At 48.5% G+C, this 24,040-nt stretch overlaps 1 long non-coding RNA gene across 1 annotated transcript in view; it reads left to right on the forward strand.

Annotated features, from left to right (window-relative positions):
- Positions 1-24,040, forward strand: part of LOC144180412 (uncharacterized) — a 589,231-nt gene that overhangs the window by 363,840 nt on the left and 201,351 nt on the right. The window lies entirely within an intron of this gene.

The following is a 24,040-nucleotide window of genomic DNA, read 5'->3' on the forward strand; positions in this document are numbered from 1 at the left end:
ATGGTGAATCGTGTAACACCCTGCATCTCCACAACAATGCAGATTTCGCAGAAGTTTCACATGTAATTGTTATAAAAGCGTACATGGAGATAACTGGACAGACGAACTGTGAAAAAACTAACAAATAACAAATATATAAAAGAATTACATACCTGGCGAACTGTATAACGCCCTTCATTTCCACTGTATTGCAGATTTCGCGAAAGGTCCATCTTTAATCGATATATTAGCGTAAATGGAGACAGTTGGTCGAACGAAATTTTGAAACAAAAAATACTAAACAACCAAAATATTAAAAAAATACGGGATATGGCGAACTGTACAGCGTCATGCATTTGCACAATAATGCAGTTTTTACGAAAGTTCCACCTGTAATCGTTATATTTGGGTAAGTGTAGATATTTGGTAGAACGACGTTTTGTAACACTAAAAAATTTACAAAAATATAAAAAAAATGAGCAAAAATAACAAACCAACGAACCCTGTATTTCCATAGTGATGCAGATTTCACGACAGTTGTACCTGTAATCGTTATAATAGCGTAAATGAGACAATTAGTCGGACAGGATCTTTTTACAAAATAAGAAAGTTGCCTGTAAAAAATTCACACTTAAGACAAGCGGAATAAGAATGCAACGCAATGCAAGACCATTGTCTGAATTTCTGCATATTTTTTTTTGCTCCCGTGTCTCGCCTGTTAAACATGCACAATATTGAGCTAAGTGCTCCAACTGAGAGCGTGCCACGCAGCTACACCCACCTACGTTTTTCATTAGCATCATCATGATCAACAGCCTACTGAGGCCCACTGCAGGGGGGCGAATGCCTCTCATTGCCTTTTAACTGCTTCTGTCCTGCGGCACTCGAGTCGACTGTAGGGCCACCAAATTTGCCGATTTCTTCCCTCAATCGTATTATTGGCCTTCCTCTTCTTCTAGACCCGGCTCTAGGTATTCACTCTGTTACTCTAATTGTCCACCGATTGTCGGTTCGTCTCACTACATGGCCAAGCCAAGTCCAATTCTTTTTCTTTATTTGAACTATTTTATCTTCTACTCTAGTTTGCTCTCTGATCCAAATAGCTCGTTTCTTGTCCGTAGGTGTTATTCCTAACACGGTTCCTTCCATGGTCCGTTGAGCCGACCTAACTTTGCTTTCTAGCTGTTTAGTAAGGTGCCAAGTTTCAGCTCCGTATGTTATCACCGGTAGTATGCCCTAGTTGAGTTGTTTTTTTTTTTGAGTCACAGATAGCATACTTTTTGTTTTTTGACAGTGCTTGCCCAGTGTTCCCCAGCCCATACCTATTCTGCACCGGATTTCGATCTCGTGCTTGGGGTCAACATTAACCATCTCTCCGAGGTAGTTATATTCTTTTACTTCTGGCGTTTTACTTCTGCTCCTATCAGTTGCGAAACGTTTGTACGGAATATATTTTGTGCCGACCTACTTAAGATTATCCAGGAAAAATTGTTAGTGTAGGCTCCTCGTACATTTCAATATATTTTAAGGCCAAAGCGTGTATTTGCTCGGCTATGCGATCTCAGCTATGAGTGATCTTTTAACACGATTTGTAAATAAAATACTTTGTGCATGTGTGCACGTGGGAAAATTTGGGCATTGTTCTGGCGAAGCGAACTTTTATTTATGCTGTCTCAGCAAAATTATTAACGTTTGCATTGCACGTTTAATTAAGTACTTATGCAAGTAAACACTTCACACATTAGCTGCAGGGCAGAATAAAATAGCCATAACAAAGCTACATACGATAAGTAACTGAACAAGTTTTGCTGAGAAATTTCTGTATTGCAGCCGATATTGAACCAAAAGATTTCCAGACACCCTTTTCAGGAGCATGCCCTGTGCTTTCATCATGCCTATGCTATAAATCATTTTTTTCGGTGAAAAGTGAGGAAATATAATATCCATGTGGTGCGAAAAATAAATCCACCTAAGCTTCTAATTGGAACTCTGTTCGTTTAGTATTTTTTCAACCTCCATTAGCCATTAAACAGGCTCGCATTTTTACAACGTTTACAGACTGACAAAAGAACAATGAAACGTACAAAACACCGAGAAAACGTTGCTTCTTTTTTAAAACTAACTTGACACACTATGGCTTACGGTTGCTTATTTATTAGAGGGCTGCCGGAAATCTAAAGATATCGCATGAGTTATGGCTGTGGTATAGACTGGTCGCTTATTTTAACAGATGCGAAGCTCTCGGGGTGCTTTATATCTCAGTGAGAGGTGTTTTAGCGTCTAGATCGTCCTCGTAAGTCATCGGAATTGTTTCCGGTTCGGAGACTTCATCGCATCGCACTGAGGTTCTTCTCTTGACACCCTTGCCCTCTTCATTCCTATTTTCCAACTACTTCGCCATTTGTTGCCAGAGCCAACGCCTCCAAGATAAGCGTAGCGCCTGCCAACAGCCATTACTGCAACGCCGTTTGAGTAAGTTGCCAAGCTGCATAAACAATACCACGATACCTTTCCATGATGAAGTTGCAGTACGATCTGTGCGGCCAGTCACGTGACAGTCATTAAGTTATGCGCGTAAGGTGGCGAAAATTCCCATCACTGAGTTGTTTCCAGTCTTCAGCATCACGCGGCACTCCAAGTTCTTTTCTGCTTGACGCATGGGCCTAGACTTTCTCGGCGCGATATATCTTGTCTCTTAAAATTTGACACACGACCAATGGTATGGAAGAAAAGGTTTTTCATATTGCCGGCACACACACACACTCCCCCCCCCCCCCCTCTCTCTCTCTCTCTCTCTCTCTCTCTCTCTCCAGCTCTTATTTTGGGCGCGTGCAATATAACTGGAGCAGCGTTTGTTTTGGGGGGACTTTGCCGCCAACGATCGCGCAGCAGTCGTTTACTGTTGGTGGCTTGAACTTTTGCAGCAAGAGAGCTATTGGGGAGCACTACTGCAGTGGGCACACGGTGGGCCATTTACATTAGTTTTAACTGCTGAGCCCATAATAAAAAGAAGCAAATACACATTTGGGGATGGCCTGGCTGCTTAGCGAGGAACTGAACGTGAATGGAGTGATCCGTGCCATGAATATAGTTTACTAAACGGATAAGGGTTTTGACCATCACGTAATGAAGTGCACTGTTCTTAACGAACCTCTCTGCCGTATCCTTAACCACGCTCCTCAAGGGTGTACTGACAGGAATTCTGACGTCACTTCTAATGCGCGGGCCGTCGAGCGGCGACAGGGCGAGGACGCGTTCACAAATTTTTGTACGTTGGCAAGGCTACAGGCATAATCACGGCCCACAAAAGCACTCTTGCAAAAAATTAAGTTCCACACACGGGAAAGGAGCCGATAAAATATACCAGAATTGTAGCAGATGTCGCCATCAGGAATTTTATTGAAAGCGATCATCTATATTTTGCCGCAATGGTAGGCTATAACACCTTTAAGCAGCTCAGCCGCTCAACTCCGGCAGCGGCGCGGTCGAAGCAACGCCTCCACCGCCTTCCGCAGTGGTTTGACGTCAGCGCACAGCTGTGATGTCATACCGTGGTTCTGTTATAGGCGCCTTCAGGTAGACCGTTCAGGGCAATGAATTTTAGCGCGCTCAAGTATTTAAAGTGCTGTTTCTGGTTAACCAGGCCATTAAGAAGAGATAGAAGCAATAAAAATACACCATAAAATTTTTTTGGCACTACTCCTTTATAGCGTTTTAAAACGTAATTTTAGGCGTGCGCGAAAATGTCCAGAGAGAACCGCGTTGTCGAGCAGTGCCTAGGGAAACATGGAGGACTGGAATTGGCGTTGGTTCCTGACGCGAGATGAACATTTATTGCACGGGTATTAGTATTTATAGATTGCCCCGCACGGGGCACCTTGAGCAATCTTGGTGACGGTACTGGCGATACCGCGGACCCCGAGCCCCCAAACATACGCTGGATCCAACCGTGGCAATGTGTTTATAGGTGGAGGGTTAGAAACCATGAACGGTGGCCGTCGGAGCCTTGGTCAAGCTCCGGCCGATGGGCTCCCTGCCTGTCTACCAGGCAGGGAGCTCCGGGACCTCTTTGACTACCAGGGTAAGGTCAAAGGAGAAAGTACCCCCGTCTCCCTGCTTTTATACTATGATATATGGCTTCCAAATTTTCCAAATCCAAAGATCGGCCCCCTAAAAGGGGCCGCACCGAAGTATCCTTTCCTCCGTTGCCAACGACGAGTTTCCGAAAGCCGGACAACTATGCTAGGTTTTTGGTAATCGAATCTGTTGATCCGTCGAACCCCCTTGCCACAAAGTCTGTCTTCCTGATCTCCAAATTTCTTGAGGGCATTGTTGGTCAGTCCTACAAAGCCAAAAAACTCAGAACAGGAGAAGTTCTTGTAGAAGTGAATAACAAGCAACAAGCTACAAATCTCTTGACTCAAACTCGCATCGCAGATCTCGACATCAGGGTCACACCCCACCGCAGCCTTAATAGCTCCCAGGGTGTGATCTCTGAGTCAGATCTAATGAATGAAACTGACACCGATCTGTTGGAAGGCCTTAAGGACCAAGGTGTGACAGCAGTGAGGCGTATCATGATTCGTAGAGATAACAAGGAAATCCTAACAAAACATGTAATATTGACTTTTGACCATTCCACAGCTCCTGAATCAGTACATGCAGGTTTCATTCATTGCCCCGTCAGGCCATACATCCCCAACCCCCGCCGGTGTTTTAAATGCCAGCGATTTGGGCATGGCACTACCGCCTGCCGTGGTCGACTAACATGCGCCAAGTGCGCACAACACGATCATCCATCAGACAACTGCCCATCGCAAACCCTCATGTGTGCTAACTGCCAGGGGCCCCACGGGGCCTACTCTAGAACATGCGAGAAATTCAAACAGGAGAAGGAGATCATCAAGGTGAAAGTCACTGAGAACCTTACCTTCCCAGAGGCGCGAAAGAGGTTCGCCTCTTTCCCCCTGGGGAGGTACGCCGACGCAGCTCGCCGGGGGGCGGAGCGGCGTCTCGTTTCCACAGGGACCCAGTTCAGCGAGTCTGACCTGGTCCCTCCCCCGCCCCCCCCTGGGTTGCCTCTGGCAGCCCAACCCGCCACCACGCCGCTTGCTGAGGCAGCAGCGGTTGTGGTGGCAACCTCTTCCGTCGGGACCGGTGCCGCTCCCGCCTCTGTCTCCCCATCCTCCAGTGCGTTGGAGGGTACCGAGGTGATGGACACCACGGGCCCCGCACCGGTTCCCACCGCCACCGCACCGCCCGTGCCACCTCTGGCGCCCCGGACGCCCTCGGCGGTGGCGGCTCAAACGAAGGGCTCCCGAGGGGGGGCCAAGTCTGGGGGGCCCGGTCCGTCGGGCACCCCTCGGACATCCGACGACGACATGGATGTCGGGCCGTTCCTGCCTGCAACGCAGCGCAAGGAACGCGTCCCGACGCCAAAGCCTCCCGACAAGCCAAAAAAGACGAGAGTCACAGCCCCGAAAGACGACACATAAACAAACACACACACTCCAGTAGCTCCAACACTAAATAATGGGAAGAGAAAACATAATTCAATGGAACTGTAGAGGCCTTCTTAAAAATCTTGACGATGTATACGAAATACTGCATGCTAATCAGCCAAGTGTGATGTGTCTTCAGGAGACGCATTTGAATTCCAAGCACACAAATTTCTTAAATAGGTACATGGTCTTCAGAAAGGACAGGGACGGCTGCACACACTCTTCGGGCGGTGTAGCCATAATAGCCCGGAAATCCCTAGCATGCCACCCTGTCGCTCTCAACACCGTCCTCGAGGCTGTAGCAATACGCACAATAATTTTTAATAGGTTGATAACGGTATGCTCCATTTACATTCGTCCTGATGATGCACTTCTGAGCTCTGACTTCGAGGCGCTGGTCGACCAGCTGCCCGAGCCATACATCATAACAGGCGACCTTAACGCACACAACTCTCTTTGGGGCTCCTCTAGAACGGATGCCCGAGGTCGCCTGATAGAGAAGTTTCTTACATCTTCAGGAGCATGCCTTTTCAACAAAAAACAGCCTACATACCATAACTTAGGACACAATACATACTCGCATCTTGACTTGGCTATTGGTTCCGCAGTTCTCTTTCCATGTCTTGAGTGGGGTGTGGGCACGGACCCATATGGTAGTGACCACTTCCCCACTTCATTAACGTATATAGGTATAGGCCCGAGCAGTCCATCTTCCCATAACAGGTTTAATGAATCCAAAGCAAACTGGAGTACATTCACAGAAACATCTAAACTACACCACACAACCATAAAACACCTACACGTGGAGGAAGCCGCCCAACTCGTCACGGCGCACATCCTCGACGCCGCCGAAAAGTCCATTCCCCAGGCCTCCAGTGGGTCCCGCAGCCCAAGGAGGCCCTGGTGGAACGAGGACTGCAGGCGGGCGCGAGAGGCCCAGAACAAGGCGTGGGGTGTCCTTCGCCGGTACCCCACGTCAGATAACCTCATTTCTTTTAAACGGGCAAAGGCTTTTGGAAAACGAGTGCGTCGTGAGGCGAAAAGGGAGAGTTGGCGCACCTTCCTCACTTCCATCAACTCATACACTGACACACATAAAGTCTGGATACGAATACGAAAACTAAAAGGACAACAGACACACAGCCTGCCCCTGGTTAGTACAACAGGGGACACACTGGAAGACCAGGCTAACACACTTGCACAACACTTCGAACACGTGTCCAGCTCATCACACTACACAAACACTTTCATGAAGCACAAAACGTCTGCGGAAAAGAAGTCCCTGCGTGATAGCAAGAAGTCGCACACTTCTTACAATTCTCCTTTTTCACTTCATGAGCTAAAGGTTGCTTTGAGCACATGTAAGCCTTCAGCTCCTGGTGCAGACAAAATCACATACACCATGATACAACACCTACACCCAGACACTCTTGAAACACTCCTACATCTATACAACAACATATGGCTTTCGGGGCACATTCCTCGCTCTTGGAGGGAGGCCATAGTAGTGGCTTTCCTGAAGGAAGGAAAGGACCCTTCCTCTCCCGCTAGCTACCGGCCCATCGCCCTCACAAGCTGCCTGTGCAAGCTCCTCGAGAAGATGATAAACAGGAGACTCGTGTACTTCTTAGAGTACAACGGTCTTCTCGAGAGCTGCCAGGCGGGCTTTAGGGTGGGGCGATCTACGAACGATCAACTCGTTGCGTTAGAGTCGTATATTAAAGATGCTTTCCTGCATAAGCAGTACTGTATGACAGTATTCTTTGATCTTGAAAAGGCGTACGACACTGCTTGGCGGTACGGCATCCTCAGCGATTTGAAGTCCTTTGGCATGTCGGGTAACATGATGAATACGCTTGTTAGTTACCTGTCTGAAAGAACGTTTCGCGTGCGAGTTGGACCTGCACTCTCTAGGGTTCATGTGCAGGAAAACGGCGTGCCGCAGGGTGGTGTTTTGAGTTGCACTTTGTTTATTGTAAAAATGAATTCTCTTCAGAAGGCACTGCCACCATCGATCTCCTGTTCAATCTATGTAGACGATATTCAACTGTCCTTCAAATCGTGTAACTTGTCTATCTGCGAGCGCCAAGTGCAGCTTGGTGTGAACAAGCTAGCCGTCTGGGCAGATCGCAACGGTTTTAAATTTAATCCAGGAAAGTGCACTTGTGTTCTGTTTTCTAAGAGGCGTGGCATGCGGCCAGATCCAGACATTCGACTCCACGGTGCCTCTATTCCTGTCAAAAAGGAACACAAGTTTTTAGGTATAATCTTTGACGAAAAGCTCACATTCATCCCACACATAAAACAACTAAAACATAAATGCTTAAAAACAATGAATATCTTGAAGGTTCTGTCGCACATCTCTTTTGGTGCTGACAAACAACTTCTTTTACGTGTTTTTACCAGCCTAATAGGTTCACGACTGGACTATGGTAGCGTTGTCTATGGGTCAGCCACTAAAACATCTCTCAGAATGCTGGACCCTGTCCTTCATCTAGGGCTCCGCTTGGCGTGTGGCGCCTTCCGAACTAGTCCGGTCGAAAGCCTGTATGTAGAGTGCAACACATGGAACCTTCAACGTCAACGAGCATACACAGACCTCCTTTATGCCTTTAAAATTTCATCCATGCCACACCATCCTTTTAAATCAGTTTTTTATGATACATCCATGACTGTACTCCTTTTAAATCGACCATCGTTCTCTGCGCCCTTCTCTTACAGAGTTAGAGAGGAAGCGTCAGAGCTTGCTGTCTCCTTTTTAGACACCATCCAAAGTTCTGTAACAGATTTCATAGCACCATGGCATCTCCGCCCTGTGTCATGCGACACATCTTTCACACATGTTGATAAAAACCGAGCTCCCACATGTGCAATTCAGCAGCACTTCTTGTATTTGCAGGAGAAGTATCATTATTCTGAATTTTATACGGATGCCTCTAAGACTTCCACCTCTGTGTCCTGCGCGGCGCATGGGCCCGGCCTTAGTGTCACTAGAACTCTGAATAGTCATACTAGTATCTTTACGGCAGAGGCTTATGGTGTACTTCTTGTTGTTAATCATGTCCTTCAAAGTCACATCCCACGATCCATTATCTATACAGACTCCCTCAGTGTTGTGCGGGCATTGTCTTCTACAAAGTCTTCAAAAAATCACGTCGTAAATCTTATCATCAAAGGTATTATGTCGGTGTATGTCCACAAATTTGAACTCGTCCTTTGCTGGGTCCCTGGCCACTGTGGTATAGCCGGGAACGAAGCCGCGGATCGAATGGCCGCTGCTGCTACACTTTCGAATGCAGTAGACATCACCACATTACCCTACACCGACGTGAAACCACACATCAAACAACAACTTCGCAAAACATGGCAAACACATTGGAGCGAACACACAGACAACAAGTTACACGTAATAAAACCACACTTGGGACCGTACACCTCCGATACACGCAATAGATACACAGAAGTCGCCTTGGCTAGATTACGGATAGGGCACACTCATGCAACGCACTCGCACCTGCTCACTGGATCTCCAAGACCTCTTTGCAGCAGGTGCGGAGAGGCCCTATCCGTGATGCACATTCTCATACAATGTAAGGCACTCGACACTACACGACGCAAACACTTCCCTCAACTACACACACGACATATTCCACCACACCCATCATACTTCTTAGGAGACGATGCCATGTTTTCTGTTCAACGCACTTTTCAGTTCCTATCAGAAGTTCACTTTTTACAACTCATCTCATACCACCCATAGCTTTTACTCCTGGTCCTATACACCAGCCACCTTATTTATTTTTAACCACTCTTGTTCTTCACCCTGGCCCTTTACACCAGCCATGCTCATAGCTTTTAACTGATTTTATTTCTTGTTCTCTCCTCATCAAATCACTTTGTGTTTGGCGCTCTTTGCCCATGTCGGCCTTGCGCCAATAAAATCAAACCATCATCATCAGTATTTATAGATTGCGCCAAAGGAAGAATCTTTTAGGTGTTTATCATGAGCACTATCTCGGTGATATTTTGGATATATGAAAAACTTTCAGTTCTCCAGGGCCACTCAGAACGATTAATTAGAAATATCTGCTGTTATGTAGGCGTTAAAGGAGTACTGACACGAAATTTCTCACTTTCAGGTTTTATGCTGTAAAGAATACCTGTTCGCCCAGTAATTACGAAAATCGAACCGAAAGCCGTCAGCCGCCAGCATAGAATGAATTATAGCACGTTTATTGCAACCAGTTTCAAATTCGGTTGCCGCACGGGAAAATGCCCGTTCGAAGGCCAGTCTGCAAGCGGTCACCCTTACGTCACGATCTCACCCCGTGACGTCAGGGAAGTACGCCGCATCGTCTGCTACTATTGCACATGGTCCGCACTCACCCCCGGAGTCGACATGTCGTCTGAATCGTCAAACTCGGATGAGTCGCTGCCACCCGACAGAGTGAACAACTTTATTTGGCCAGGTGATTAGGCCGGCGATGTGTTCGCTGTCGTCCGTTTTTTAATATCACTGCGGCTCAATCGGCGCAGACTGTGATAGCAACAGCTTGTCGCCACTCTTATAATCAATCTGATCGCGAAAAAGAAGTTCCACATGCGATAAAGTAATTGTTAGTGTGGTGAAAAAGTGTGCTAGGGGTTGTTATCAGCGTTGAATTTAAAAGCGGCGTTCAGATATATGCCGCGATGGTAAGCCTACGCTCATCGGTAGCGGAGGTTCGGCTGGTTCGGCGCTCTGACCCAGCACTGCCCAGCACTGCCGGCACCGCGGTGCGGCAAGCGGCCGAAAGATGCCGCCACCTGCGCGCTAGAATCAAAATAGGCCACGGCAGATGTCTTGATCACCGGTCGTTGAAACGGGAATTATCGCCAAAATAAAGCTCTATATGCAAAAAGGGGATGATAGTGGATTAAAAAGTTGTGCAAGGGATGGCCATTCGCAGTTGTACAGATACCGGCGATCAAATATTCGCCACGATACTAAGCCTGAAGTTCCCAACACTTAAGCTGAACCGAGCAACGCCGAGCCGGCTGGCTTGGGTGACAGTTCTTGCGGCCGCCGACGCACACGAACTCAGTCCACGTTTAGCGCTGCATGTCGTCGCGTGGAAAATAATGCATCTTGGCGTCATCGTCGATTTTCTCGGAGAGGCTTCCAGGAGCAGTACTTCGCATTCCGCGAGCTTGCCATAGCACAACTTGGGCGAGCTCGGCGACGCGCACCGCCGCGTCGCCGCGGTGCGCGTCGACATCGCGCACCGCGCGGTGCCGGCACCGCGCAGTGTTCGGCACCAGTGCAAGGCAACACCATGCGCCGGCCACGAACTGAAGAGCAAAGACGTCGAACACGCAAAGTGCGCAAAGTTTACAAGCATTGCCCACACACGTACACCCACGTCTCCTGTCCAAACGAATACCACCGACAACAGCAGCGCAGGATATCGTTTCCGGTTCCGAAAACGACTATATTACGTCACCCTGAACCGGCCAGACACGCAGGCCGATGTTTCGTCACGCCGAAAGCGATTTCGCTAGTGCTGCCGATTTGTGGAAGCTCGCGGCCGGGACAATCAAACTCGATTTTAGATGTGATTGCGGCCTCGGATCGCTGCAAAAATTTCTGTGAGGCATCTGTACAAACTACTGAAGCCAATTATATAATTTTTTAGGCGTCAAAATTTGGTGTCAGTACTCCTTTAAAAAAGCACTCATCACATGCTTTGGTCTGAGTAGATGCTGATGAGGAAGTGCGTCTTACATCGGGAGCTGAGACACATTGCGAGGCTTTAAGATGATAGGTGTGTAGAGAGGTAACGAGAGAGAGAGAGAGAGAGGGAGGGAGGGAGGGAGGGAGGGAGGGAGAAAGAGACGGAGAGGGAAGGAACGAGAGAGGAAGGGTGGGAGATGGATAGGAAGAGGGAGAGGATGAGGAGGGGCTCTGGTGAGTACAGCCCAGCTACTAGAAGGGTTTGCTACGCCAGATGGCGTAAGGACCGCGATGAGTGACGTATGTTAGACATTGCGGGCACAACAGCGAGGAGGCAAATAGAAGCGTTTAAAACGAGATACAAAAAAATGCTGATAGCAAAGTGCGGACAGAAACACAGTTTGAAGAGGAATTCGCCAAAGTAAACTCTGGATCAAAATACAAAGTGAGCGGTGCAAGGAAGAGTAGAGACACCAACCCAAGCAAAAAAATAAAAATAAAAATAAACCCCACAGCGCGAGAGAGTACATACATTTGGGACACTTTCACAGTTTACAATCCAAATACATTTATGTTATGTATCAGGCGGAGCAGAGCTTCAGTTCTCAATGTACTATCCTCACTATATGCCTGGGGCCCAATGAATGACAGAGTTCGAGCGGTGCAATTAGATAGCCTTTTATATTTGGGACATGATAAATGCCGCAGCTTGAGTTCTATTACAGACAATTTTGCGGTTCAGTGTCACCACGAAAGACACTTTTGTGGTTGAGTGTCCCCACGCCGCACTAGATTGTCCAATTCATTGAGCCATAAATTCAATCTAAGCGAATTATGATGTCGAGTATGCGATTTGACAGAAAAGTTCGTTCCAAGCTGTGGCATCACCCGGTGCAAGCACGACGTTCTACGTTGGCCAGTGCCACAGCGCAGGTCCTAATTTTTAATCAAATGGCCCCCATGTGACTGACATTTAGGAATTTGCTGTGTTGGCGTAATAGATTGGTCACTTGAATGCATTTGGGGGAAGCTTGATTATTGGCTTGCCCTAGACCGTAGTAAACGCATATTAAAACCACTTCAGGGTCAAAATCAGGGTCAATTCTATTTTCTCAAGCAATTTTTTACTCTGTTGTGTGTACAGAGGGAGTTTCAATATTCTCTGGGTTCGTTGGGACCTTCTGTAATTATAAATGTCAGGAACGTAGCTTTATAGTAAAATAAATAAATGGAAGGAAAAGTTCAAATGGTTAGCAGCCGTCAATAAAACGCTTCATGGAACGATTTTTACAATATTCTTATCAGATTAAACACATTCCATATCCACACTGTCGGTCTGTCTGTCTGTCTGTCTGTCTGTCTGTCTGTCTGTCTGTCTGCCTGTCTGCCTCCTGACTCTCCGTCCGTCCATCCATCCATCCGTTCATCCGTCGTTTGGTCGGTTGGCCGTGCGTGGGTGGGTGGGTCAAGCATTTGTCATTTTTACATTTATAATTGCATTTTATATATGTTCAATAAGGCATATGCGGGGCATAGTGAGTGCTGCGTAGAAAAACTGCTTAAGTGCTTAAAGTTTGGAAGGAAAGGACGCCAACAAAAGGAACAACATGCCCAGTCTTGCGTTGCCGTTGTTTTGCTTACCTCGGCTTTTTTTGTTTGTTTAAGCGTATTCCCGCTTTCACTATATAGCTTTCTTCGCTGTGAATTTGGGGAATTTGTGTTTATTCTTTGAAATTAAATCTCCTGTACATTTGCGTAAGTAATTTTGGAGGCTGCCTAGAGAAAATTGTAATGAACAATTGGAGCAGGGAACGGTATGTGTGGAACCATGGCCAGTCTACGCGCGGGTATGTGCTGCGGACCTGCAACAGTCATCATCAGTGCCTGTCTGTGCGTCTTGCAAGGTAATCTCTGGCTTCGCCGTTTTTTGAAGAGACTGCTCTTCCTCGCCTCTCGCTTGGACAACTGATCGAATTAAACACCATTGGAAGTGGTGGAGGTGCAGTTTCAACGTCAACCAGCACGAATCCTGGAGCTTCGAAGCCGCAGGCTCCAATGCCCACTACCCCCGTTGACGCTGTTGATCAACAAGCACCAGCGATGCCACAGACCGTCTGGGCTGGTTCCATCCGTCAGCGCGATCCCCCATTCTTCAATGGCGAGGGCGATCATGATGATGAGGATTGGCTGTCGACATACAAGCGGGTGAGTGCTCACAACAAGTGGGATGATCCCGCCAAGTTAAGCAACGTCGAGTTCTATCTCACGCAATTGGCTCAGACGTGGTTTTTGAACAACGCACGTGACTTCAAAATATGGGGCGATTTTAAAACCCGCTTCCTTCAAGCATTTGGCAGCCCGGCCGTACGCAGACTACAAGCAGAACAACGCCTCCGCGGAAGAGCTCAGACGCAGGGGGAGAATTTCATCAGCTACATCGAAGAAGTTGTAGATCTGTGCAGGCGCGTCGACGTGGCCATGTCTGAAGCAGATAGGGTGAAGCATATGTTAAAAGGCATCGATGATGATGCGTTCACTATGTTGCTTGCCAAGGACCCGAAGACTGTGACGGAGGTCGTGAGCCTCTGCCAAAACTTTGATGAGCTGCGCAGGCAACGAGTGCTGGTCCGGCGATCTCTGGGGACAAATGCAGAACTCTCCGCTTTGACTTTCACTTCCGGGCACTCTTCACTTGAGACGAAGATAAAGGACTTCGTCCGCGAGGAAGTAGCACGCCAACTATCGATTGTGCTGTTCGTTCAAGAGCCGCGCCAGCGGACGGAGGCACCGCCTTCATGCCTTCCTTCGTCTCTTCAGCGCACCATCCGGGAACAGGTCACCGAGGCCCTGCCAACTAATCGCCAAGTGGTAGCAGCTCCTGCTCCCCTTACTGTTCCCCAGGTAGCTACTGTTGCTCTTCCCCTGGCTTCACCGGCTGCATTAACCGGTCCCCTGACGTATGCTGAAAGTGGCACACAGCCACCCCGACCATTTATCCATTCGTTCGAACCAACCATCCCAGTGACTGTGCCGTCCAGCTATCAGCACGTCTCCCAGTTTCAACGTCCAGTGCGAGTGGTCGCGCAGCAATCCGATCCGTGGCGCACGCCGGACAATCGCCCTATATGCTACTCTTGTGGATACGCCGGACATGTCGCCCGTTACTTCCGCCGTGTGGTGCCGCTTCCTGAGGTTGTCAACACTCAAGACACACGCCTAGGCACGTTCAGCATCGTGTATCCTCGAGGCCTTCCCCAACGTCATTTGAGCCCGACCAGCCGACGTTCACCAGTCGCCGCTCGCCTTCTCCCCGCCACCGCTCCCTGTCGCCTATGTGCTGTCAGCCTGCTCCTCCGGAAGTGGGAAACTAATACCCGCAGTTCCAGAGGCACGAACTGCGTACTCAGCGAAAATTCAAAGTCCTCGTGCCTATCCACCGAACGTTATAGATGTAGTTGTTGAAGGAGTCCCTGCCCTCGCTCTAGTCGACACTGGTGCCGCCATATCTGTTATAAGTGCTACACTCTGCCGCCCGCTGAAAAAAAGTAATGACGCCGCTTTCTGGACTTTCGCTTCGGACTGCGAGTGCAGCACACGTGTCCCCGACAGCAGCCTGTACTGCTCGAGAGAGTATTCAAGGCACCTGCTATCCCATTGAATTTGCTGTCTTATCTTCGTGCTCCTATAATGTCATCCTTGGCTGGGATTTCCTCTCATGTCATCCCGCTGTTATCGACTGTGCCCGAGCTGAACTGGAACTTTTTCCACGGTGTGACGTTTCTGGTGACACAAAACTCGTACTTTCCGAAGACGTCGATATTCTGCCGCGAAGTTCAGTGTTAGTGGCTCTTTCTAGTGGTACACTGCCGGATGGCCCTGTTCTATTTACGCCATCCGACCTGTTTGTTCGCCGAAAGCATTTATTTCTTCCGTTCGCCGTCCTTACGCTGCGTGCTGAACACACCACGATGTTTATTACCAACCTCACAGACAACCCTGTCAGTCTGCTTCGCAGCGAGTCGATTGGCCAAATTGAACCTACTTCCTCCATTCTCAGCTTCGACATTTCCAATGACGCGCCTACCCTGCCGCTAACCGCCCTGACGTCATCCCGTCTCACCAACCAGCTTCTATCCGACGACGTGTTCACGAAGTCTCTGGACACCGCTTTGGATTCTACCCAGCGCAAGCAGCTACTGAACCTTTTGCACGCGTTCCGTTCTTCATTTGACTGTCAACAAGCTCCCTTGGGTAGAACGTCAACGGTAGTCCACCATATCGACACTGGGACGCACGCACCTTTGAGGCAGCGACCTTCCAGAGTGTCGGCGTCAGAACGCGGGATTATTAATGAACACGTCGAAGACATGCTGCAACGCGACGTCATTCGTCCGTCACAAAGCCCCTGGTCGTCGCCAGTAGTTTTGGTTACAAAAAAAGGTGGGTCCCTAAGGTTCTGTGCCGACTATCGACGCCTTAACAAGATTACCCGTAAAGACGTTTATCCCTTACCTCGGATCGATGACGCTCTCGATTGTCTTCACGGTGCCGAATTCTTTTCCTCTCTAAACTTGCGCTCCGGCTACTGGCAGGTGCCGGTGGCTGAGTGTGACCGGCCCAAAACGGCGTTTGTGACCCCCGATGGGCTTTTCGAATTCAACGTCATGCCCTTTGGGCTATGCAACGCGCCAGCCAGAATGATGGACAACATCTTGCGCGGCCTCAAATGGCATATCTGCCTCTGCTACTTAGATAATGTCGTTGTGTTCTCTCCTGACTTCCAAACACATCTTGCTCGTTTGCACCAAGTACTGAGCTGTCTCACTGCAGCTGGACTACAGCTCAATCTCAAGAAGTCTCATTTTGGTGCACGTGAGCTAACCATCCTGGGCCACGTTGTTTCGAAAGACGGCGTGTCACCCGATCCCGAAAAATTGCGTGCCGTTGCCAACTTTCCCAAGCCTAATTCAATGAAGACCCTCCACAGCTTCATAGGGCTATGCTCTTATTTCCGGCGCTTCGTTCGCAATTTTGCTTCCATCGTCGCCCCACTCACGCGGCTGCTCAACGGCGACAACAGTCTATCCGCGTGGTGTTCTGAGTGTGACGACGCCTTCACATCCCTGCGACGTCTACTAACCTCACCACCTATTCTCCGCCACTACGATCCCAGCGCTCCTACTGCAGTGCACACGGACGTCATGTTGGTATCGGTGCCGTGCTCGTTCAGCGCAAGACCGACTGCAACGAAAATGCCGTTGCGTATGCGAGCAGAACTCTCACCAAGGCTGAGCGCAACTACAGCGTTACTGAAAAAGAATGCCTGGCGATAATTTGGGCCCTTACAAAGTTTCGCCCCTACCTTTACGGCCGGCCCTTTGACGTTGTCACCGACCATCACGCCCTGTGTTGGTTGTCGTCCCTAATGGATCCCACGGGACGACTGGCCCGTTGGGCCCTCCGCTTACAAGAATATGACATTCGTGTTATCTATCGGTCTGGACGCAATCGTTCTGATGCCGACGCACTCTCGCGCGCCCCTGTGCCTGTTGATGCTGCATGCATTGACACAACGGATGCCATATTGTCATCGCTGACCCTCGCAGACATGGCCTCCCAACAAAGGAAGGATCCATGGATTGCTGCAATCGTTGACTTCTTGTCGCCAGCTTCAAAACGAATTCCGTCTAGGTCCATCCGTCGCCAAGCTGCCCACTTCTCTATTCGAGACAACCTCCTCTACCGCCGGAACTACATTTCAGACGGTCGGAAGTGGTTGCTAGTGGGGCCACGTAGTTTACGAAAAGAGGTGTGTTTCGCCCACCATGCGGATCCGCAGAGCGCCCATGCAGGAGTCCTGAAGACTTATACTAGGCTGCGCCCCAGGTATTACTGGAGGGGAATGTACGCCTTCGTGCGCAAGTACGTTCGCGCATGCCCCGAGTGTCAACAACGCAAGACACCTGCTCCGAAGCCAGCTGGCACGCTGCGGCCCTTGCCGTGCCCCGTTCGTCCATTCGAGCGAGTCGGTATCGACCTCTACGGCCCTTTACCACACACCCCTTCTGGCAATCGCTGGATCATTGTGGCTGTAGATCACCTCACGCGCTACGCTGAAACAGCCGCGTTGCCCGCTGCCGCTGCGTGCGACGTCAGGGGATTTATCCTCCGTTCCCTTGTTCTACGCCACGGTGCACCACGGGAACTGCTCAGTGACCGGGGGCGGGTATTCCTCTCTGAGGCTGTTAAAGTGCTTCTGACCGAATGCAACATTGTGCATCGCACCACGACCGCATATCATCCGCAAACGAACGGGCTCGCCGAAAGGTTCAACCGTACGCTGGGGGACATGCTTGCGATGTACATCGCTTCAGACCATTCGAACTGGGACGTGGTACTCCCCTTTGTGACGTACGCATACAACACGGCGGTACAGAGCACAGCGCGTTTTTCACCTTTCTTTTTACTTTACGGCCGCGAATCTTCCTGTACCATGGACACTATCCTACCATCCAGCCCTGACGCTTCCGAACGCCGCCATCTTTCCGAAGTGAGGCATCATGCCGAGGAATGCCGACAGCTTGCCAGGGTCGTTGACCCTGGCAAGCTGTTGGCCAGGGTCGTCAGACCAGGGTCGTCAGAAGCAGGGTCGTCAGAAGCAGCATCATGACCAGAGCCACTCCTCGCCCACTTTTCATGCTGGTGATCTAGTTTGGCTATGGATACCTTCTACAACGCCAGGTCTTTCTACGAAGCTGCTTCGCAAATACCACGGCCCTTACCGTGTCATCAGTTCTCCATCACCTGTAAACTACGTGGTTGAACCGTTAACTCCGTCAGCCGATCTCCGCCGTCGTGGTCGCGAAACTGTTCATGTCAGCCGCTTAAAGCGATACTACGACCCTCTCGTCCTGGACTCGCCGTAAGTCACCAGGATGGCTCCTTCTTCGGTGGGGGTGATTGTAATGAACAATTGGAGCAGGGAACGGTATGTGCGGAACCATGGCCAATCTATGCGCAGGTATGTGCTGCCGACCTGCAACAGTCATCATCAGTGCCTGTCTGTGCGTCTTGCAAGGTTATCTCTGGCTTCGCCGTTTTTTGAAGAGACTGCTCTTCCTCGCCTCTCGCTTGGACAATTGATCGAATTAAACACCATTAAAAATAAACATAAATTTACCGGGGAAAGTGAACTAGGAGCAGCAAAGTTACAGAAGTTTGTTCGCAACCATGCAAACAAATGCATAGAGGCCATCATAAATATCCATACTGGACCGCGCAAGCTTCGTCAATGGCTATCGTACGGATCTTCAGGTGGTCAAACGCCTTATCGTCGGTGTAGCGTCGGCACGTTAAACCTCATGATAAATCAATATACGATGCCGCCCATGTTTTATTTCGCAGAACCCACAGTTCGAAGTAGAGTCTGTATTAATAATAGAGTAACCGCCGTAGCAATACGATAGTTTTGTCAATAACATAAAGAAAATATGAATGTGGCGGCGTGAATACAAAGGTACAAAAATTTCAGGTTAGCCTGGCGAGAAGACTTGAAATGGGCTGTACGGGCCATCTATTGTGTTTCCGACAGCAGTAGCGGAGACCACCACGATATCTGCAATGTCCAATGAGCTATGAATAAGGCGCAGTGGAGCTATCAGTGGCGAAAGCGTCGACTGTGATATATTTTTATGGCAACTCTTTTAGGAGCTTTAACCATGCAGGATTCATCTGGGATAATTGCGTAGACTATTACAGAAATCAGACTCAACCTAAGTGCTTATATAGCATCTGAAAAGAAGTAAGAACAAATTCTAGCGCAGTATAATTGTTCGTGTTGGAAAGGTTTAACGCACCAGCTGTACCGCGATGTTTCTTTTGCTCATCATAATCGGTTATAACTGAATCATTTCAAGGTGTTCCGCATTAATCGAATTAAGGTGCCATCGAGAAATGTAGAGCATTTTTTTACGAACGAAGTTGGCATAATTAATTTAGGGTGACATGAACGGCGTCACAATAATTTTATAGTTTCATTAGTTAAGAAATTAACCAAGAAATTAACCAGGAAAAAAGATTAAAGCAGTTCCCCTCGATGTGATAACTGTCTAAGTATAGAGAAGTGATTCGATGATGTCGGTGGTGAAGATTCATAGTGGTGTCCCCTTTGTAGCGGGGTGATGACGTGTTATCTTACAAAAAAATCTAAAAAGAAACTAATATACTTATGTTTTACACTCTTCCTTTAGTACTAGCACTGCTCTGGGGGCAGGAACAAAAAACGTATTAGGCACAAAATACCTACTTTTCTGTTATACGTGGTAGTTGTTCTAGGCATTATTCCCGTGCCTGCTTTTCGTCCACCAGCTTTCTAATCTTCTTTTGGAGCACTGCGCGTTGATCAGAGGGCAAGGAGCCGGTCATCTTTCTTATCACTGTCGTCAGTGCAAACGTCAGGGCAAATGTGAGGCTTTGTTTGAAAGAGTGACGATTCTGGGAAGAGGCAGGACTAAAACAGAGAGGGAAATAATTGAATCGCTCTACATCAGCCAACAGGAAGAAGGAAATTGCGTGAGTGTTTCGTCCATCTCCCTCAGCGATAAAGAGATCGCGTTCCTACAAAGCTGAGCGGAAAAAAGTGTATTTCGATAGCGTTTTATCAGAACGTGCGTACTTGTTGCGCATGCGTAGGCTTGGTCGTTCTCTGGTTGTTTCTGTTTTTCAATTAAATTTTCAGTTGCTAGTCCAGCGTGTGTGTTGTCTCGTCTCTTCTACGTCTTCCGTCTATTTCGCTGGTTTTTTCACCTTCAAAATGTACCAACTGGCCCAGCAAGCTGCACTTCTTCAGTAAATTTCTTTTGGTCGCCTCCACAGCCTTGACGTTAACTCCGTCTGTGCTACCCTTAAGTACTAGGGCTCCTGGAAGCCGTATACGTTTCTCTAGATTTGAATGGATACCCTCGCAATATAACACTATGTACCACATAGTTTCGGTTTCTTTTCCGCAGGCCACGCATGCCCTATCATTTTGTGAATACTTCCACACAAAGATCTTCGTTCTCCAGAGGGGCTGTGGCGCCCTCTCTTGACTAATTTCATTATTCACCTGGCGTTGATACGCAAAGCAGTCAAAAGATCTGCCGCAGTCCCTGAAAATGCCTATAAAGAGACTCTGAATTGAGCTGTTGTGATTTTGGGGAAGTTATTGAGTTAATTCATGATGTTTTTTTCTTAATTTATATCGTTGTGTACTTATTTGCGGCCTAGCAACGGAAGCCTCTGGGGCAACGGTGCAGCGCAAAGATACCCTCAACAATTTGCATCTGAGCAACCTGTGCATCTGTGGCGCAGTGGCATAGATATCAGCTTTGTAACGCGAAGGACCCAGGTTTGGTCATGACAAAGGAAAGCGGTTATCTTATCGAAGCCTCTATTCGAGTGCGAGACGCCGTGACGCCGTCATCCCGGGAGGTACGACAACGAGCCAGGCCCCTAAGGGGGTCCGCACTTAATACCATGAATGTAGAACATTTGCAAGCACTTTAAAACGAGCGCGTTTTATTCTACCAACCGTCTGCTCAAGCGTGCGATTCACACTTCACACAGGCCCTGGATTTCTCGGTATTTTTTTAAAGCTTTATAAATTGTATCCTGTGGGAGGAATTCTCACTGAAACTTAAACATTCTAATTCTTTCAGGACTATACCTAGAATTTTGTAATAAAAGCATTCAACTATGTTCAGTGAGTGAGGTCATAACTATTACATTCATCGTAAGTAGCGCTAGAGACGGGACACAGAAGAGGAGACACACACGACCTCTTCTGTGTCCCGTCTCTAGCGCTACTTACGATGAATCAAAACCAACTAGCCCAACTGTCCATTTTATTGAACATAACTATTACACTTTAACAAGGAACAATACGGGCATGACCCCACTCAAAGAAACTTCCCCAAAATTGATACAGCGGGAATATCGGATTTACCTATATTTTCGAGACCAAATTCCAGTTTCTCGGGAGCCACTTGAACAATACCGAGAGGGGTTTGACCCCACAGTCGCACGAGGCGTGAGGTTGAGGAGGCACAACGCACATTCGTCGCCCTTGTTCTTCAGTCCCACGGACCGAACCGCATCGTCATTAGTCTACGAAATTCCCCCACCCACTCCTCAAACCATCCTGCCCTCACAAGATCTTCTAAAACGGATACGGTCTATGCCAAGAACTACGTTGAAATGATCGTTTCAAACGAACTTCCTGTACACTCAAAACGTAAAAAAATAGTTCGTGATGTTTCAGCTCACTGGGGATGATGGTTACTTGATCTGCTGATTGGCAACGCAGCGTTTCTAATTCTAATCCTTCAGTCATAACACACATTAGCGTGCGCAAAATTTCACCTTTTTTTCCGTAGTTTGTATTTCTTTCGCTTCCGATAAATTGTGATGCTTGAAGATGGGCCATAATATAAAGTGGTCATTCATGTCGCTGCGGCGTATAGATGCGCATTTTTCCCGCCACACGCTTTGCCTTCACGCAATTTCATACGCAGAGATCAGGGATTTAGCATTTTGGAAGCCTTACGATTTATATAATTGCAACCATTTTCCACTGTCGTGGCGGGAGTGAATATTGTTGATGTTCGTTTCCCCGAAGTACGGTGCCGATCGGAACCCAATCACTCCGGCTCCGATTGATTTGTCGGGGGGCTCGCAGGGCGATGGCGTTAAGTTCTCGGAGATGGCGGTCGAATTGAGGAAATCAAGGCGTTTCGATTTGATGAAGCGAAACGAAGACTTTATATATAACTATTTACATTTGAATAACTGGATACATAAGGAATAAAAAGGAAAAAACTTCAAACTGCAGTTAGACGCTGGCTCTAAGTGCGTACAAGCCACTCGAGCTTCTCAAACTTCGTCTTACTCTGCTATGCTAGGAGCGTACACAAGCAGCTTGAGAAACGACGGCCAGGACTCTGTTCCCGCCACAAGACCCGTATAGGTGCCCGGTACACAGCTGCACCTTAAACTTCCGACGCGTTCCTCGAGTCTACCTCTCGCTTAGGGGGCTCAAAAATCCCAACCTAGCTACAGCGGTTGAGACTCCTGGGAACTGCCTAGCTGAGAACTCAGACAAGAACGCTTTCTAACGGCCAAGTTCGTCCTTATGACACTTCGGTATTACTCTCTCGGGCAAGCCCCTGTAGCTTTCGTACACGTGTTAGGGAGGGCCCAAATGCACGTAGACAGCTGCCACCCAGCCATATGCCGAATATTGAATAAGGCGCCACAACCTTCGGGTCTAAAGGCTGTACGCGGGCGAGCAAGCACGTGGCGGCGAGTACCCATGCCTGCGAAGGGTGGGGGGTGAAAAGCAGCCATTCCGATGGTGGCGCGCCACAATTGAGTCTCGTGGAAAATCCGCCACCACTGCCGAGTGGTCGGACGACGATAATTACCCCTTTGTTGTCCGCTACTCCCAGAATCCTCGGAACTTGGCGGGGCCGCCTGCCTTTGCAAAGGGGGTTATTCCCGCGGCATTCCTCCCTCGAGACAAGCCGTCTCCCCTACGCGCCGCAGGGAATTGACGACGGCCACAACGTAGTGTCGGCAGTGCTCTGCCGCTAGACCTAGCGGCGGGGATCGATCCTTTCAAACGCGAGGCCGAAGCGCCTGGATACTGACCTCATGAGTGAACTTTACAGTGGGGACACCTTTATCACGCACCACCATCAGTGTCCTGCTCAGCTACAAAACATGATCTACGCCTGCCGAAATTGCAGCTCTGCTGCTGGCCTTCGCTCACCTCATCGAGCAGCCTGCACGCGTGTGGCCATCTTCACTGTATCTCAATGCTTGGCATCTGCAATGCTTGGCGTCTTTCCGGAAAGACGAGCTTTTGTTTGATGTACATGCTTTGCATTTTCAAGCTCTGCAGGCGTGCCATCAGATAGCACTCGAGTGGCTCCCTGCCCATTGCGGAATAACTGGAAATGTGAAGGCGGACGTTGCAGCATCCACAGCGCATGGCCAACGTGGATCAAAAATACCGGTGCCCTTTTCTCGGACAGAGGCTTCAGCACTTCATCCAGTGTGGCATAGAGCATGCAGCGATCGATTTGGACAGACGCATCCCGTCATTAAGCGCCCCTCTACTCTATCGGACGACATTGTAATTTCAAGATGCCATTTTGATTATCAGAGCATGATGAAGCAGTTCTCTACTGTATGCGGTTCAAATTCACTTACACCCGATACTTCTGTTACGAAATGAACCAATCCACGTCGACACTGTGGCCACAGCGGGATGTGCGTGAAGATCTACAACACGTCATCTGTGATTGTGCGCGATTTAGAGCACAAAGAGTGTCTCTCACAGTGTCTCTGTGCCGGCCCGTATCAGTTGAACTAGAGCTGAGAGCCGTATTAGGTCCTTGGAATACTTCCAAAAGTGCCTCTCGTGCTACAAAAGCCCTATTGGCGTACCTACAAGACACAAGTCTTGATAAAACCTTGTAAATAGTTAAAAACATGCGTTCCTATTTATCATTAGAATCATCAACGTAACCGCATTCTACTGCCTTAGCGAGCGAGGCAGCTTAGATCCGCTGACATAGCCACTCTCAATAAAGGTCTTTCTCGCCCTCTCCCTCCTCTTCTCCCAGAAAAAAAAAACTATACCGGCCGGAAGCTATCCTTCTTCCACCAAAAGAGTTAAGCACCGTAGGAATTTCTCTTCAGTCACCAATAAGTTCCATTGCTGCATTTTACTATAAAGAGGTAAACATCGCATTCTTCTATAGAGCATATCAAATTTATATTTGAAAGCTGTAACCTGATTCAG

The sequence above is a fragment of the Haemaphysalis longicornis genome, unplaced genomic scaffold (assembly GCF_048455015.1).
Source record: "Haemaphysalis longicornis isolate Haplotype H1 unplaced genomic scaffold, Haemaphysalis longicornis Haplotype H1 scaffold_4, whole genome shotgun sequence".
Classification (NCBI taxonomy): Eukaryota; Metazoa; Arthropoda; class Arachnida; order Ixodida; family Ixodidae; genus Haemaphysalis; species Haemaphysalis longicornis.